Here is a 15,887-nt window from a genome sequence, read left to right as displayed (position 1 = left end):
CACCTAATTTTTGCACGCCCTTACAGTGCTTTTGTGATTCTCTCAAGCCTTCACTGTGTTCAGCAGCTGAGTGCTTTCAGGTTTTCTCTCCCAGGTTACAGCTTCTAAAGATCTGACTGTTCCTAAAGCTTTTCCCTGGCTTTTCTCCAAACCTTTCAGTGCCTAAACTGGAAGTGCTTCTCCCCAGGAGGACTGACCAGTGCTAGTGGCTGGGTAGGGAGGATTACTTTCTGACCTGTTTATGTGTCCCCATGTAGTGTCTGCTTTTATCTCACCACCCTGACTGTGACTCACGCTGTGATTCATGATAACACTTAGATAAATTTCTGAACAGTTACTACTTATTTAAAATGTGAAGGTCTAGGAATGCATTTGTCACTGTGTTTGACCTTATTAAATGATGGTAACCATCTTACCTGTAGAACCTGGGGATACTAAGACACCTACTGTCTGTAAAGACATGATGCTTTTAGTATGTGGGAGAATCTGTTTCTGGTAATCGTACATTTGTTAAAAAAAGCAATGGTACTAATTATTAATATTTACTTATCTAAGGTTGATTACTCATAGTGTCATCAAAAGGGCTTAAGTTCACCATGACAAGGTGCGGACAGTGCAAGAAAAATGTTTCAATGTTCAGAACGTGTGAAGGTGTGATCCTGTGGCTAAACTGACATCAGTGACTCCTGAACAGCAACTCCTTTTTGATCTGCCAGTCTATGGTAGAATGAACTTGGTTCATGTTCCTCTAATAGAAAACACAACTAACACTATTACGGGATTGATTTCTAAAATCATTTAAGCATCACTGCTTTAACAGAATGTGCACCTGATGCTACAGACTGGCAAAATGATTTTAGTACAAATTACATGTGCAATTTAAATTGCACTAAGATCCTTACTTCATCGTGGCTGCCTTTGGGACAGTCTACTCTCTCTTCTTGCCATTTCCAACAACAAACTCCCAACACTCTTCTTATCATAATTATTTGAATAAAAACGGCAGTATAAGTAATTTTAGTATTTGTAGGTTTGATACAACGTGAGTTAAACAAAGTCATCCACTGCAGAATAATAAATTCTTTGAGAACTACTTAAATCTTGTGATACCAATCCCAAATCAAGCCAGAAGCTAAAAAGTTTCTCCTTATAGCGTTTTCATGTTTAATTCTTCGATGTCCTTATTTGTCCTTTGTTGTCCTTATGTTATGAAACACTCACGAAGGCATTTTTTGACATAGAAATCGAAATCCCGCCTTGTCCTCGAGTTGCTCGCTGCTTGCTGTAGACAAACATTCCCCCCTCTTGTGGCCGCAGTCGTGTATTGCCGCTGCACAGAAAATTGAGGGAGGATCGAGGAATAGCTACAAAACTTCTTCATGCAAAATATTGTCCTGATTACTGCCTTATTTTCTGTCGCATTGACTTTGAGCTACTTTTAAATAGTGGTTATGAAATCAGAAATAGGCTCCTAATGTGTTTTCATTGTCAGTTTAACTTTTCTTTCTTTTCAGGTCGTGATCCACCACTGCCAGTTCATTCTTTGCTTCCCCACTGGTGCAGTGCGTACTGCTTGCTTCCAAGAGAAAATCTGGGTGCAGATGGCAGACATTTTCTCCAGTCTCCAGTGAAACCAAGTAGCATGAATGACAAGTGGCATCAAGTTTGTCTTTCTTCACCTGGGACAGGGTTCCAGTGTTATCCTGGTAAGTCATAGATCCTTAGGGGTCTTCTCATCTTCTCATCTTCATCTCACACCACCTCTGTAATGTACTAATGCTAACAGCACTGTGGCAGGCTGCCTCAGATATTTTAAACTAAAAAGCCACAGATTTTATTGATAACTGTATCTCAGAATCAGAAAGCCAGTATGAGTCTCCAAGGAGACTCAAACAGTGCTAAGCAATGTGGACAGACTTGTCTCCGCAGTGTTGTCTCTAGGGGTAAATGTGGTCTGTCATGCAGTCAATACCAGCTGCAATAGTGAACAACATACTTATCATGGAATCAGAATCAAGATCACTCTTTCAAGTTCTGGACTGATAAAGGGCTAATTAAATGGTATACTGCAATGAAAATAAGATTTGATTGTAGAAGGGAACTGAAACAAACATTTCTTAACAGTCTCTTTAACCAATATCTATTCAACACTCAGTAAAAAATGCTGTACATAGGAACATTCAGTGGGCCAGATAACAGATGATGTCATTTGTTAGGGCTCCATCAATCAATTTCAGACTGCTGAGAATCTAGCTCTGTGTGTCTCTCAGTAGAATTTATTGTTTCTGTGTCGCTGTAAACAGTGGAAGCAGTTCTGGCCTGTTCCTTCACAGCCCTCGAGTAATCGTGGAGCAGAGGATGTAGTGACAGGCACGTGTAATCCATCCAAGCAAACACCTGCACGTACATGCATGTGTTCACAACCACCCCATGCTTTGTTTTCCTCTTTTCAAGTCAGTTGCAGAGATACATGTATCTTTGGGTTATTGTTTAATGTTAAGTTTAACTGAAACACCTCTAAAGCTAAAGTGACTCCTGGATATTACTTGATGTATTCTCTTACAGGAATTCCTTTCTCTTTCACTTCTCCTTGCTCCTTAAATGTTAGACTTTGTGTGCTAGTGTTATATCCCTTATGCTGGTGCATGTAGAGTTCATACCATGTTTGTCTGTTAAGTTTTCAAAGGATTAATTACATTTGAGAGTTGCTTATAACTGTTTTTATTAAAGGGAAGTTGCTGTCCTTACTTAAGTATGGGAGTCCAGTCCATTCCCAGTCCTTATAGGTAAAATAATCTAATAGTATGTCCTGGTGTGCTACACTGAGAGAAACTTCATGCTAAGTTTCCTGAAGCTGCTTCTACTAAATTGTTTTCCTTTTGCATCACTTAACTGGTGAAAGATGAGTAATGTGAGATGAAAGAACCTATGAAAGAAACACTTCAGTTTGCATGTCATACTTGAGAATGTCTTGCACAAAGGCAGGCACTTGAACAAATGCTCAACTTGCTCGTTGTTCATCCTGGTGGAGTAAGTAGGACTTGTGTTAGGTCCCAGACTGGCAGATAGATTGCTGAGCTAGCTCAGTTAACAAGTTCAGGAAAAAATACATTAACATCGCATCTTGCTGATGCTGTCTGAAAATAAAGATAGTATTTATCTCAGGGAATCCACTGGGGCTGTCCCCTTGGAGAATCCTGTAAAATTTCCTCACCTGTGGTGGCTGCAAAACTGGACAACTTGACAAGAATTTTTCCTCTTTGGGTAAGGAAAGCTCCAGACTAATGATGAGGGATCTCCAACTCCCAGTGCTCTCAAACTTGTACCTTCCCTGATTATTGAATTCACTTGAAAACAAAAGAAAAAAGTAGATTTACAAGAAAAAGAGAGACTCCAGGGAACTGCGTGAGAATGAGATATAAAATTAACTGTTATTTTCCCTTTGAACTGAACCCAGGAGCCTCAGTAAAGTTTACCCTATTTAAAGCATTAATTAGGGAGCTGACTGTACATAAAGATAAAACAACTCTTAAAGAAGTCTCCAGGGACTGAAAAAAAAAACCCAGTTTTGTCTACATGAGGCAAAAGAATTTTAATTAGAAGCATCTGAATTGAAGTGAACTGATATGAGCAACAAAAAGAGAATTTATCCCACAATGTATTCAGGGAATATAATTGAATGTTCATTACCAAAGAATTATATACTGACTGTTAATGAGCAGAAATGAATATGTATTATTTCTTATTAAGCTGGAAACGTATGGAACTAATTGCATTTAAATATAGTAGCTATAAAGCTGTGTTTGTTAAGTGTCAATATGAAGAACAGGAAAGCCATAGGTGAATTTGCATTCTTTACTGCAGTATTGCTTTAAATCATTATTATGCTAAGTGGTAGTAATACTGAGCTTTCTGGGGAAGTAGTTAATACTTCGTGCTAGGAGGACTTGGGGGTGCCCTCACTTGGATAGGATTTATGCTTTGTTTAATATAAATTAAGGAAGGAAGCATTACCAAGACAGAAGTTCTCAGATTATTGTGTAATTCCTGTATCTGTATAAAGAGAGACCTCTGTTGTTTATGGTCAAATGGCAGTTGGCTTATTGATACTAGAGCTTGATAATAATCTCAGGAGAAAGTTTTGGTAACTTTTCTTTGTTGAAGAACTATAGGAAAAAGCCATCTTATTATTAGGTGTGGTGGTAGGAAATTTGTATTTACACAGTGGACGTGCTGTGCACACATTGATGAAGAGCCTGTGCCTGCCTGTTAAAGCTTACAGTTACATTACAGACCAAGTTTAAGAGGAAACTGGTAGCAGCCATTTAATTTTACAAAGGAACATAGAGATGGACATGGGGCGATTAAATCATAAATAGTTTCAGTTGGAAGGGATCTCTTGAGGTCATTTAGTCCAGTCCTCCATACGATGAAGGGTGTGTGAACAACAGCAAATCAGAGGGGAGTCAAGATGCAGCTGTCCAGAGCTTTAGGGCAAGGTGAGAAATCTCTCACCAGAGACAGCTCTGCTGTCTGACAGCTGACACTGACTATTGCTTCCTCTTGTCTTAGAGTTTTGGAGAATTAGGGACAGTGGCATTGCCTGAATATGTTGTGGCTTTTCAATCATTTCAATGTTCTCCTTAGAAAGGAGAAAGATACAGAGGCAGCAGAAGGAAAGGAATAGCAGTACCTTGGGTGGATGCACAACGGCAGAGAATAAAGAAGTGCCAGAAGATGAAGATCCTTAAAACTTGCTCAGTAGTGGTATGACAGCTCCCCAGTGTGGAGTTAGCCTGTTTTCTCCAGGAGCTGCTGTGGGGCACTGGGCCAAGACATGCTGAGTCCTCAATCTGGGGACCTCAGTGGGGGCTGCAAGCAAAGTTGCACTCAGACCCACGATCATTTGTTGCAGCTAAAAGACTCCTCGTACATGGCAAAATAGATGTTTTTTTCTTCCTCCTGTTTCCTTTGAAACCAAAGGAAATTTTGTAGCTGCAATCAGGGAGGGTTAATGCACCTTTGGGTTAGCTGTATGTTTTGAGATCAGTGCTGTGGGCAGAGATTTTGGGAAATTAAATTGTTGTCTTCCTACTGAAATGAAAATGCAAACAAACCTGTTTTTGTCTGATCTAAATTTGATCTTTAATTTTTTTAACCTATCCTTTTCTTATAAACTTCTTTTAATTGCTAAATGTAGGCCCTCTGGTCTACCTAACTTTATCTTGAGTGTACAGATATATTTTTACCGCCGGATTCATTAGTACTAAGAACTGCAGTTTTTTTTCTTAGTCGCAAGAGGGCGATAAATCCCCAGTCATCGTTACTCAGCCTCTGCTCAGTGACCGGTAGTTGCTGCAAGGTGTCGTAAAAAGCAGCTTGCTGTCTGATAACCGATATATAGAGAGACGTATAAATACTGTGACACCTTTTCTTTTGTTTTATGGGAAGCCCAGGCTAGGCTCAGTTCATTTCACGTCACTGCAGATCCTATTGGCTGTACAAACTGATGTGGAAAGGTTATTTAGAGGATTGCCTCTACTACAAATGTTTTCTTTGTGGTATACTTACAAGGATTACACTCAAATTAATGGCATGCCTCAAATAACGTGATTTTCAGTATACTCTGGGAGTTTCCTGTGTCCTAAACCTTGCTGTTTGCTTATTTATTCCTCACGGTGTAACAGTTATTGGAAATCAGAATTTACTATTTTGTTTTTCTTTTCCTCAATCGAAGTATCTCTTCTGCTAAAACTCTCACTTAAATGAAATGAAATGATATTTCATCTAAATGCAGGGACCACAACTTTAGGCCTTAATGTGTTGAAAATATTGGTATGAGCAACTGCCATAAGCACCGTGATTTTTCTTTCTATGTAGAGAATGTTATTAACACATTATTATCCTTTTAAATTTAGATTTATTCACTTTGCCTCCCTGCAGTAGTTTCTGTTCTGTGCTGTATGGCAGAACTGATTCGTGAGTTTTATGTAAAATAAAGAATAATGGGAAAAAAATAATAGTGGAGAATTGGTTCAGTATACTAAATTACTTTGTTGATGTTAGTGGAGTGTTTCCTCCAGCTCTTTTATTTGAAGGAGCTGGATTTCAGTTCCAGCAACCCAGCTCACGCAATTTTTAAGCTGTCAGTATTAGAACGATTCTTAATAATTTATGGTACAGTGTGGTCTCTGAAGAGTACTCTCACTGTGTCCTAATGTGTAAAATAAATAAATGCCCAAAGTCTCAAGTAACACACAGAGGCGTTTGCTTGAGGTGTTAGTAGTGTGCAACTGAGCTTCAGTGTCTCAGGTGGTGTGACTTCCAATATATCCTTTAAATGATAAGATGAATCCATGGCTCTTGCGACTGTAATCTGAATGGAGTTCTAGGCCTGTCTCAGATGGCTGAAACTAAGACACCTTTATACTGTCTTTCAACAGCTTTTAGCAGTCTTTGGTTGCAGGAATCCAGAGGCTTGTCTGGTCCATTGCCCAATCTGATTACTTCAGGACTGAGGCAGGAGGAAGCCGCTAGGAAGCAGAGCTAATTCTTAGCTTATTTCTTTTATTATCCTGCCTGTACAAACCTCTTAACTGTCTTCCCCGTCCTCACCCCTAGATTCTACAGGGGCTGCACTGCTGCAAGGGCAGAGCTGTCCTTGAGCATAGCACCAAATCTGCACTAGCTTGGAAGAGAAGCAGAGAGGAGTTTTGGGGAGATAACTCTGGCCTTGCTTGCTCAGCTTAAGTGAAATTGATCATCCCTTTTCCTTTACTAATCACCAGACAAAGGATATGGCCTCTTCACTGCTTTCTCAACTCCAGAGCCAAAGGGTTTTATTTTAATGGCTGCCTTGTCACAGACAGAAGTTCATAAACTCCACTTGAAAGAGGAGCTGCTTCACAGAGACTCCATCGGTACAGTCAGGCATTTTGGCCATTTTAGTTAAAACCAAAATTATACAACAGAAACATGTTACTGCCTGCTGGTTTACCAGCAGCTTTCCTCCAGACAGCAGCAGAGTTCTGTGTGATTCATCACCATACCATAACTTGTCGGCAGATGCAGTCACAATTCTGCTCTGCATCTGAGGATATGGAAGTTCAAATAAGGCAAGTTCAGTTGTAACTGTAATGTGCCTCACTGTAATGTATAGTTTGTTTCTATCCAGCTCAGGAAAACAAACCCCTCTTACCACAACTATATGCCCTCCAGAACTTTATCCATCAGAAAAACACATATTTTTGTCATATTTAAAGTTCTGAGTGTACTGTGATCTTAGGGGATCAAGTATACAATTAGGCCAGGGGTTTTTTTTGTTCGTTTTTTTTTCTTTTTTTGTATATTTGACAGAGGTGTAGTAGTTGAGAGAGGAAGAGGCAAGAACAACCATTTCCAAGCAACTCATCTGAGGTATCTAGGAAGAGTAAGGTACTGTAACTATAGTTAAGGGGGGAAAGGAAGATATGTTACATAAGGTCCAGGCTAGAATTTTGCTGTAGAACACCTAATAGAGGGGTATTGTTAACACTGGGGTACTTCTTTCAAGAAAGAAGGTGTGAAGACAAGGGAAAGAGTGTGACAGAACAGGAACCTGTTGTTAGGTTAACAACAAGAATTTTGCTTCCTGCTGAATGTAACTGAAGCTTGTGGCATGCCAAAAGCCAGAAGAAGCTCTGAGGAAAAGTGTGCAGGTGGCAGAGAAATTAGATACTGATTGCAGGTGCTTTGCATTGGTGTTTCTTATTTCAAATGAGGCTTCAGCTTGAAAATACACTTTAGGATTAGAAACGCTGCTTAAACTCTCCAGATGGCTTGGAAAAGCTTTTGGAAGCTGAGATATGAGGCAGGTTCTACAGCCTGGGATCGGGTCTTGAACAATAAAGCAACAACCTCCTTTTCTCCAGTAGAATCAGATCACAAATGTGGATGTTAACAAAGGACTATGGAGATGTAGCTCTGCTTTCTTTAAGAAAAATGGCTATTAGTTACAGAGACTTGTGAGCTTGCTTCCTCCCAGCAGCAGAGGGGCATGGACCCACAGGGGCTGGGTGTTGGAATTTCACCCATGCTTCACTGGGTAAATGACAGCATCTCTGTGCTGGTTTTCCAGTACGATGTGGCTATCTTGCAGAAGGGATTCAAAGGCATAATCAATTGTAAAATGCATTGAAATAGAAAGTGCTATCTCAGTGCAAAGTGGTTTTATCTACTGCTGCACACCCAAAGGATTTAATTCTGAGATGGAGATACATTTCTTAATGTCTGTGATTTGTTCAGAAACCACTGAAAATTGTAAAGCCTTGGGTTGGTGGTGTTGGAACCTTGTTCTTAGCGCAATGAGAGGCAATTCTGTCACTGATTGCAGCTTGAAGATGATCCAGCCTTTCACCAGGAAACTTTAGGTAAATGAAAGAGTTTCCAAAACAGGAGATCTGGGATTTCTGGAAAGCTATGTGATGCAGTGCCAGTCCTTACGCAGAGTCCAATGGTGCAGGATAGCTCAACATGTCAGTGAGTTACTCTGGGTTTTATTAAGTCAGAATTTTAAGGAAACTGCTATCTCTAGTGCTGTTTACAAATGGAAACATGAAAAGTGAAGAACACTTGAACAGCCTATAGAGATTTTGGCAGTAAATGAATGTAAGATACAAGTATGCTAATTGAGCAAAGGAAAAGGTAATTTAAAAGGATGAATGCAGTTAAAATAGATCATATGATCCATGAAAAGAGTTACAAATACACCATTGATGTGGAAATTGAAAGCAATGGTAGAAGGGGAGAAACCCAACAGAAAGAAAGAAAAGGAGAGGAAATAACAACAACAAACCAACCTGTAGGAATTTATCCCAATAAAAGTGCAGTTTAATATGTATTGATATTTGGGGTATGTCTCTGACAGTTAAGTCAAACAAGAAGCATGGCTTTTGTTCTAAAGAATTTCAGGGTATGTTGATCTGTGAACAATTTATATATCAAAGCAGTCACCAAATGGGCAGGAGAGGCAGAGCAACAGATCATTTCCAGAAGCTGCCTTTATCATGATTTAAAAGTAATGTTAATCTCAGTGTTGCTATGAAAGTGATTATTAATGTAAATATTTAAAATCTGATTTTGGTATGGGGGCTTCTGACTCCTTGGAACTGGACCTGCAAAGTTGTACTTCAACAATGTCAGCTGGATTCCTTTGACATACGAATGACTGACAGAAGTCCAGAAAGTTTAGAAAAGCTCTGTGTACTGTCCTGTTAAATCAGGGTGCAGTCTCTCATCTGGCCATTGAAGATCCATATAATAATTAGAACTTGGACTGGTGTTCAGGTGACTTTCTTATTAAGCATCAGAGTATCCGTCATTTGTGATGTTTTTTAAAGGCTTTGTGTTTCCAGATGGTTTTATACCTTTGCATTCATTTCTTATTTTGGAAAGGAAGATCTTGTAATAATGTTTAGCATCAACCCCTGCGATTCGTGCTGCTCTGGTAAAAGTGCAGTTCTTCTTCAAAAAGCTCATAAGTTGTTATCTGAAAGGTCAGAAATGATAAAGAAAAACAAAGAACCTCTCAAGGAAAACACGCAGCCGTGAATATCAGGAATCTACCGAACCCCTGCCTTCTTATATTTAAATGTCAGTGAACACTTTTCTTAAGAGCTTGCATTTCGGTAGGCAGGGAATTATGTTTTCTATGTAAATAGCAATGTTTGCCTTTTCTTAAAAAAAAAAAAAAAAAAAAAAAAAGGAATCTTACCATAGTGGTAAATCCCTACAAGCAGACTAAAACACAGTTTAGGCTGTGAGATATGGAATTAAATACCTGAAACCTCTCTCTGTGCTTGTTGGATTGCTATTGATGGCCACAGAGCAAAAATGCCACAGAGAATTATCTTCTGTAAGTTTTTATGTTCCTTCAAGGTTTGACAATGAGAGAAGGAAGGAAACCAAAACCTTCTGAAGGACACTAATAAGCTCATTTAGCTGCCTCCTTTTTCTTTTTTTTATGTCTTACTCTAGATTTTATAGCTTCGCTTTTAGCAGATGTGGTACAGGACAAGATTTATGTCTGAGTGCTTATCACACCTTACTAAAAGGCATTTAAGTTTCTCCATTAGAATGCTTTCTATTCACGTTCTCCTTGGTAGCATTTTTATCCACTTGCTTTATGTGAAGTATCACTTAGAATGCTGCTCAGAGGTTGGCAGGGGTTAGTGTAATCATTAATGCACTCAAGTTGGATGCTGGAGGTGCTAATGCTTTGCTGCCAGTTGTGTTTCAATGCTAGCTATCTCTGGTGTCAAAGGACTTTCTTTTGTAAATGCAAAGCCAGTGTTGTCCTTGACTGAAATCTCCCTCAATATCTCTACTGAACTTTCCCAAGGAATCAGGCTTACAGCCCTGGAACGTTTGTAGGACAGTTGCAGACATATTTTAAATGTTTGCAAATACAACTAGTTTTCTCTGGCAGTCATCTCAATTTGCTTCGCTTAGATTTCATAAGGGTCAACTGAGGGAGCAAGTGGGATGACAAGTAAGGAGGACAGAGTTTTACAGGGCTGATTTGTGAGCCTTCTTTTTTGCTATATCCTTTGCAGATATAGCACTTGAATGTTAGCTTCAGAATGAAGGGCACAGTCTCAATTTCAGTTTTACATTCAGCTTGTGCTTTTGTACTACCCTCCTCTGCATAGCATCTGAGAGCTTTTGTGTAATTTTGCAGGTGAGATAACCATTATCTGTTAAGCAGAGCTCTTTTCCCCTTCTTACTCTTTCCAAAGAAAAACACCAAGCTAGTATAATAATAATAATAACATTTCTACCTGCATAATGTTCAGTGTTGTGTTGATGGCTTAGTTATTCAGGGACTAAAAAAGCCTGGAGTTGTCATTTTCTAATGCTTATCCATGAAAGCAAAGTGGCTTGTTTCTTACATAGACCTAAGGCAGACTGGATATAATTGTAGAAGAAAGAAGTTGAGTGAAGGAGGAATGGAAACACTGGAGAAGTCTTAGGTTATTTTTTGAGATTTTGGCTTGTTCTCTATCTCAAAGCAAACATTCTGTCTTTGCATGTATATATTGGACTGTATGTCAGGACCTCTAAATATGCTTGGATAACCTGAGCTGAAGAGCTTCTCCTAAGTATAAGGAGATTCCTGTGTCATAGCAGAGCTGAGCATGAGGCTTCTGAGCAAGTTTAAGACACCAAGAGGGGAAAATAATCATGCTTAAAGAACTTCTCCAAGAAAAGTCAGGGATCTTAGCATGCAGTCATAAAATAACATTCCGGCTTATTGTGCTTCATTAAAAATAAAGCGATGTGAATTGATGTCCTGTGGCACAGCGGTCTGACCAAGTGCCACTAAGTATTTCTGTGGTACAGAATGGATAGAATTCTTGCTGAAATTAAGAAGCTGACTGCTATTTTGAGCTGCACTGTTGCGTGCTGGATTGACTGTCAACATAGCTAGAACATACTGCCACAGATGCTGAAGTTGCCATCATTTTCTGGACAGATGATGATTGCAACCCCTCCTACAAAGCCCAGCCCAAGGCTTGCCAAACAAGTCTTCAAGATTAGCAGATGTCTCAGACTCCTCAGCTCCATACAAGCTCCCCAGATATGCCCTGAGGATTAATTAGTTCATGTTTATAATGTGCCTTAAAATAGGAGGTCTTGTTGCTATTACTTAAAGCTCTTGAACTACTCCTTGGTATCAAGACGCAAGACTAATAAGTTTTAATTACAAAAACTATGGATGCTGAGAAACACAATGCCATTATCTGAATTCCAGTTTGTTTCTCATCATGGATTCCTGTTGCCATCCAGATGATTCCTAAAAATGTACACTTCTTTTTTAATTTATGAATGGATATTGCTTGATGTTAAAGTGCTTATATTTATCCTGGTTTTAATTGCATACAGAGCTGCTCTGAAAATATTTAGACTGGTGAAATCCAGTAGATGTTCAGATGATCCAGAAATGTCTGTAGACCATATTTATATCTGCACCCAGGTCTTCAGGAAATTGTAACTGTTTCTTGACCAAAATGCACTAAATGAAAATAGCCTTTTTTTGTTTATTTGGCAAAAGGAGACAATGCTACTGACTGCTGAAATACTAAGAAAAAAAATGTAAAGAGGAGTTTGTATGTCACAGAATGGCTTGGATTGGAAGGAACCTTAAAGATCATGCAGTTTCAACCCCTTGCTGTGGATAGGGTTGCCAGCTACTAGACAGAGCTGCCCAGGGCCCCATCCAACTTGGCCCTGAATGCTTCTACAAGCGGGGCATCCACAACATCTCTGGGCAGAATTTCTTCGTCTTATCAAGCCTAAATCTCCCCTCTTTAAGTTTAAAGCAATTTCCCCTTGTCCTGTCACTGTCTGCGTAAAAAGTCAGTTTCCCCTTCTCTTTATAAGCTCCCCTCAAGTACTGAAAAACTGAAATGAGATCTCCTTGGAGCCTTCTCTTGTCCAAGATAAACAAGCCCAGCTCCCTCCACTTTTCTTCATAAGAGAGATGCTCGAGCCCTCTAATAGTCGTTGTAGCCCTCCTCTGGATCTGCACCAGCAGCTCACCATCTTTCCTGTGCTGGGGGCCCAGGCCTGGATGCAGTAATGCAGATGGGGCCTCAAAAGTGCAGATTAGAAGGGGACAGTCACTTCCCTTACCCTGCTGACCACTCCTCTTTTGAGGCAACTCAGGATACCTTTGGCTCTCCAGGCTGCAAGAACACACTGCTATCTCATGTCCAGCTTTTAATCCATCAGGACCCCCTAGTCCTTCTCTGTGGGGCTGCTTTCAGAGTTCTCCCAGTCTGTACATATATCTGGGATTATCCTGACTGAAACGCAGTGCCTGAAATCACAGTTGGCCTCATTAGATTCATGTGGGTTCACTTTTCAAGTGTGTCCAGGTCCCTCTGGATGGCATCCCTCCCTTCTATATTGTGTCATCTGCACCACTCAGCTTGTTGTCATCAGCAAAATTGCTGAGGGTGCACTCAATCTCAGTGTTGCTGATAAAGATGTTGAAGAGTACTGGTCCCATGACAGACCTCTGGGGAACACCACTCATCACTGGCCATCTGGACACAGAGTTATTGACCACAACCCTCTGGCTGCACCCATCCAACTTATTCTTTATCTACCAAACAGTCCAGCCTTTAAATCCACATTTCTCCAAATAATTGTTTCTGACTTGTTCTACTGCTTTGAATTGGAGGCCTCATAAGGATTAGACGTAGGCTTCACTGTAGACACATTATGTAACTGATAAAAGGAATAGGGACTAATATAGAGTATTTGACAATCCATCAGATATGAAATTATTTATTCTGCTCTCTGTTGATCGTATGCCATACTGACTGCTGATGAAAGCAGAGCTGCCTTTTGTTTCTTCCTCTAATGAGGACTTGTTTCCTTGAACCTGAGTCTCACTGAAGGCTGGCAAGTCTAGACCTCATACGTGCATTTACCTGAAAAGGCAGACACAGTGATCTTGTGGAAGTGCATTTTTCCCCTTTTTAACTGTCCATGGTAGTATTGTTAAGTTAGCATAAATTAAATCTGAATAACAGAGGGCATGATGCCATAAAGCATAATGGTATGCCATAGCTGATCTAATGTGTACATGATGCACCAAAACACAATTACTTTGTGGTCTGAGAGCACAGCTCAGCTGCCAGAAGTCAAGCTGCACATAAAGGGGAGAAAGAAGCACTGTAGTTTGCTAATTATGGTGATGATTTGTAGAAGCGTTCTTTTCTTTTTTTCACCCCCCTCTCTCCCTTCCCTCCCCCCACTCCCTGCACTGAGAATGTGAAGTTAGCTTTGTTCAGTCTTTGCTTCCAGGAAGACGTAGCTTCTGCTTAAGGCACCACTGAAAACCTGAGTTAGCCAATACTATGAAGCAAGGATGCCAACAACTAACTAATGTGAAGTGAGCTTTGAGATGCATCTGCTATCAATTAATGGAAGGGTAAAAAGAGTGTTATAGAGGAATTCACTGAAAGCAGAGTCTATATTGGAAATGAAATTCTGTATAAGTGGTATAACTGTTAAGCTGCTGAGATCTGATACAGGGCTTTGGACGGATGCTCAGCTACCACGGTTTGTATGTTTCCACACTCTGTAAACAGCATGATTTGGAACCCAGTCATGTCCTGTGGTTTCTTCATATCCTTTATGTTGGATAAAAAAATAAGCTGTTGTTCGTGGCATTGTGGAAACAGAGCAACTTAAAAGAACAGTCATGGGATGTGGTAAATTCTCTACGTTTTATAGGCTTTAAATCAAGAGTTATCCCTTATCTGAAAGTGACAACAATGTAGTAATCAGTGACTGAAATTTGAGGAGTCAGTTAAGGAGTTCAAGCTAAATTATCTCAATGTTCCTTCATGAACAAAAGCTACAAAACCAGTACTCAGTGCAAGTACAATTAGAATTTCATGAAGCACATTTATGTCGAAACGAGTATGTGCTATTTGAAGGACTTGATAGAGGGAGCACCTTCACTTTAATGCTTCCTTCCCCAAAGTCATCATGAAGACTGAGTTGTTTTAAAGTGCCGTGCAAGTGAAAAGGAAGAACTGACCTTTCTCTGTGATGTAAGGCTGTGCTGTCTAATTCTAAGTCAGAGTTTTTTCCCCGAATAAAGAAGAGCACCTTGCACGTAGATAAACTGTATGTTTGCAAATAGCCACCAGGACTGAGATACTGATAAAACTTCTTTATGTTAACAGTATGTGCCCATTTTGTCTGGAAATGAAGGAGTCTTGATGATTAGGTCATTATGGATACTAGAAACTAAGAGAGAATAGATTAATCCTTATGGAAAGGCACTATTCAGTGGTATTCTTCAGCTCCAAATAATGAAATGCCATAGAGGCACAGTTAAACTTCTGCTCACTGCCCAGGAGCATGTTTTGAATGGATTGTCTATCTCGATAACTTTCCATAGCAGTGTGAAACGTGCTGGAATGTGCTGGCACAGAATTCAGTAGCTCAGTCTGTAGTACGTTACCTGTTGCCTTGTCTGTTCCTTCTGGTGAGTTTCTTTTCTTGCAAATAACAGCAGAAAGATGACTTTGCTTTTCCTCTCTAATAGTAAGGGCATTCATCTTGAAGTTTTGAGCTGCTTGAGTATTAATGTTATCCCATCAGTAATTTTATTTTTATTATTTATTAAGTACTGGCACTACCTGTCTTCATCTTCTGTCCTCCAAGAGGTGTGTAGGGGTGTGAGTGAATGCACAGCAGTCATCACATCATTGCAGCTCCAATCCAAGGCATGGCCTGCTTAAATCTCTCTTCTCCAGGCTGAGAGTTTGTCATGCTAGTAACGTGCCAAAATCTCTATTAAAACAAACCAAAAAAACCCAAACGCCAACAAGCTCCGGAAGGCAAATTCTAGAGTGAAATAATCATTTCCATATGCTGAATTACGCTAGGGTAGATGACCAGTTACGATTACATTTTGGTGGCGTCTGCAGCTCAACAACGCGCACGTTTGGAAGAACAAGCAGAGATAATGGGCTGGAATATAAATAGTGCACGGCTCAGACGTGGCCAGCACGGAGCTCTCCTGGCAGCACACCGCGCTGCTCCTCGGCCCAGCGGGGCTCCCCTCCTCCCAGGAGGAAATGCCGCCCACCGTCTCAGCCCCTCCCGGCCTCTCCAGCTGGAGGCTGCGCGGCTTTGGATGCCATTCCCTCTTTGGCATGGGGAGGCGGTCACTGACATGGAGGGAGGAGCGGCTCGGGGGAAACGCTTCCCCAGTATGGGGATGCAATGAGGAGAGGGGGGTGTGGGAGAGTCATGGAACCTTTAAAGCGATGTCTTTGTGAATGCGTTTTCATGCTCCCAACAAAGTATGCTTTCTTTTT

The 15,887-nt window shown here is 40.3% G+C and overlaps 1 protein-coding gene across 3 annotated transcripts in view; it reads left to right on the top strand.

Moving 5' to 3' along the window:
* The window catches only part of LOC136046656 (dipeptidase 2-like), a 472,322-nt gene that overhangs the window by 221,999 nt on the left and 234,436 nt on the right, over positions 1–15,887 (top strand). The window lies entirely within an intron of this gene.

The sequence above is a fragment of the Cyrtonyx montezumae genome, unplaced genomic scaffold, assembly GCF_038088225.1.
Source record: "Cyrtonyx montezumae isolate F1298 unplaced genomic scaffold, pur_monq_1.0 scaffold_17, whole genome shotgun sequence".
NCBI classification, from domain to species: Eukaryota; Metazoa; Chordata; class Aves; order Galliformes; family Odontophoridae; genus Cyrtonyx; species Cyrtonyx montezumae.
The sequence above is the reverse complement of the archived record's forward strand: the minus strand, read 5'-3'. Positions and strand labels throughout refer to the sequence as shown.